Source organism: Condylura cristata, unplaced genomic scaffold, assembly GCF_000260355.1.
Source record: "Condylura cristata isolate star-nosed mole 26May11 unplaced genomic scaffold, ConCri1.0 scaffold00005, whole genome shotgun sequence".
Taxonomy (NCBI): domain Eukaryota; kingdom Metazoa; phylum Chordata; class Mammalia; order Eulipotyphla; family Talpidae; genus Condylura; species Condylura cristata.
The window spans coordinates 31,386,820-31,390,005 of NW_004567106.1; the positions used below are offsets into that span (position 1 = coordinate 31,386,820).

General features: G+C 38.3%; 1 protein-coding gene across 1 annotated transcript in view; it reads right to left on the bottom strand.

Moving 5' to 3' along the window:
* The window catches only part of KBTBD2 (kelch repeat and BTB (POZ) domain containing 2), a 17,486-nt gene extending 14,998 nt beyond the window's left edge, over positions 1 to 2,488 (bottom strand). The window contains exon 1 of the mRNA XM_012720827.1: positions 2,411 to 2,488. The gene's annotated coding sequence lies outside the window, so the exon portion shown is untranslated. The remainder of the gene's footprint in view (positions 1 to 2,410) is intronic.
* Between the last annotated feature and the right edge of the window lie 698 nt (positions 2,489 to 3,186).

Sequence of the window (3,186 nt, forward strand, 5' to 3'; positions counted from 1 at the left end):
TACTGAGAAGGTGCTGTTTCTTCCAAAGCTACAATTCAGAAGACTGAAAACTTTTCTTGTTGGAAAGGATCCAAGCAGCTCTGAATGTCAAGTATAAAAAAAAAAAAAAAAAAAAAAAAATCAGAGCATGTGGAGCCAAATTGCCAGGGTTGAAAGCCCAATTCTGCAACGTACTAGTTGTGTGACCTTTTGTAAATTATTTACTTTCTATGTAGTGGTACACCCATCTGTAAAAGAGGGGATTAAAAATAGAACGTTTTCAATGGATTAAGGATTAAGTCAATTTCATAAGGAACTTGGAGCAGAGCCTGATAGAGCATTACTACAAAAACGTTTACAATTATTTTTATTAACGCAGTCCCTGTTCAAATGTTTTTAGCACTTTTCCAACTCCTTAATCTCCACTCCACACCTACACTGGGTCTAGTGTAGTCTCAGCACTCAAATCATTCTTTTTTCACCCTAGATAAGTGGTTTTTCAGTAAGAGAAAGTCGTTCAATAATTTTTATGGAGCATTCTAATGGTGTATACATCATGAAACAAACTAGTTCAACAAGACTAATCTTGAGAAGGCTGATGCCAAGTGCAGAAAAACCAAATGAGACCAAATGAGGAATGCATCAGTCATAACAAATTGGTCTTCATAACTATGAGGAGAGGTGTTTCTCCAAAGGGAGGACAAAATGCTGGGGCCAAAATAGTTTGCTTTCAGTTTATCAAACAACCCTCACAGTTGAGGATATTTGGACAAGACAAGGTGGTCCTTAAGATTGTCAACCACTTTACAAACAGAATTTTTAAAGTTGTGACAAGCAGTAATTAAAAAACACACATTTGTCATTTGAAGGATTCCTCAAGCATGAGTCAATTTCAATATAGCCTTTTCTACTCAAATCAAATTTAGAATTCAGATCTACTGCCCTGTGTTCCCACTTTCCAACCATACAGAAAAGACTATACAATTCCAAAAGGGTAATTATAATTAAGCTAGAATAAAGTATGTCCTTTCATTTTGGGTATCACTTTTCTTTTTTCTTCTCTCAGTTCTATAGCGACTTATTAAGAAAGCTTGGTAAACACAGGTTGAAACAAAATTGATCCTAATTTTTTCAATGGGATTTCATTTTCAACCAAGGCAATCATTTTTACAATCAAAATAGCAAAAGAAAACATTTCCCATATAATAAAGCACACTCATGAGGTGATTAAGAGGACAGCCACTTAATGATAAGACTACTAAAGTTTCACGTTATCCCCAAAAATTGAGTAAACTGAGGAATACTTAGAATCTTCTGCCCACCATAGAAACCACATACCAACATTTGTCAGAGGCATGGGAGTGATACAGAGAAAGGAAATAATTTTTTCAAAAGCATTTCTTATTAAAGGATTATATTTTCTCCAAACCTCTTTCAATAACCTCTTCTACCCACAAAGAGGAATGTAGGTACTGAAATTCCTGGCCAGGGAACCAGGGATAATGTTCACATACTTATGTAAATGGTACTTGAAATCAATCTGTCATTTCTAATTCTCCTGGAGTTATTAAATGTTGTTCACTCTAATCAAATCCCATAGAACTAAAGCCAGTAAAACTGAGATACAATAAAGAACTTATGACAATTTCATACATATATTTCAAGACAGGCCCAACCCATTTTCCTGGCCTGTGAGGAACTGGGCAAAAAGAAAATTAACTCTTCTGAAAACTGAAAAATATGTAAAATCTTTGTGAAAACCCAGTTATCATTTGGCTAAAACTGCACTCAAGTTGCTAAGAATTTATCACCCACCTTAAACACATCCCAAGTTGAATGTTTGGGATGCAAGCAACAGATCATTATTCTGATTAATCAGAAGAAACAATCTACAGAGAAGTTAAATACTAAGACACCTCTACTTTCACCCACCTCACTACAAGGCCTATGAGTAACTGAAGCTAACAGAAAGTGTGGTAATGCTTATGAGAACAAAAAAAGGGGGAAAGGAGTTAACAGCATTTCCTTCTTCCTATAGAACTGTGGGTAGAGCAAATAGTCCTAGGTGGTTAAGCTTGGACTTAAGAAGAGAGCAACAGAAACCTCCAGAGTCCTGTGTTTAACGATGGACTGCACCTCTTGAGGAATTCAAGAGCCCAATCTAAAATCTACCAACAAAAGATCAACGTAAACTTGACATTAATTAGTAAAATAAAAGAACAGCAAAATTCTTCAAGACCAGAAAACAGATTGGTCTGACTTTTCAATTTACATTAGGTCAGAAAGAAATGCCATCCTGAAAATAAGTCCTTACGAAAGGTTAGCTGACACAAGTCACTAACAATTACAAGAGATTTTAAGTGTATACTAGTCAAACTGAGGCAAAAATTCATGCTTCCGAAGCAAAACAAAACAAAAACATGAAACTCACCACGGCTATTAGTTCTCTCAATAGAAGAAAAAGCAATTTTGATCACCACACACTGTTGACAGGGTTTTGTTTGTGAATGTCTGAACGCTCAGGGAGCCCGACAGATTCATGTATAAACAACACGTGACCAGTCCTGGCCCTACATTTTTCTATGACAAGTCAATATAGAAAGTAGACATTTCACACAAACTTATCCTTTTCAAATTAATGCTCCATTTTAGCTTCTTTTTCTCCTTTATTAGAAGAGGACATCGTGGTAGCGGACAATGCTAGAGAGCTGTTGCCTACGGAGTGTAGACTAATTTTCCTTGAGGTAGCTACAGAGAATTTAGGCTACTGAATCGGAGAGGTTTGTGTGTGTGTGGGGGGGAAGCCCAAAAAACTAACTCAAAATAACTGCCCCACATCACATTAAGGGGTAGTTTTCTACTCGGCCGCTTCCAATCTCTAGGCAGGCAGTTCTAACAAGTTAACGATTCCAGTCTAAAGTAAACATGTACACAATTTTCCGTTTCAAAGGGCAGCGCTTGCTTGCTCTCTAAAATCATTAGCTCATGATGCGACCCTGTTTATCTAGCCAGCTCTGGGTTGTTTCAGTCGTACCGTTCAAGAAATAACGCAAGGAAGGACTTGTCTGCCCTCGGCCCACCATCTCGCGAACTCGTCGCGAGTCTTTAGGGGAAACAGCTTTAATTTTGGCCAGGGCGGGCGCCTGCTGGGGACAAGGGGCCGCCCGGCAGCCCAACGGCCCCGGAGGCGCCCGAGGCCGGAGCCAG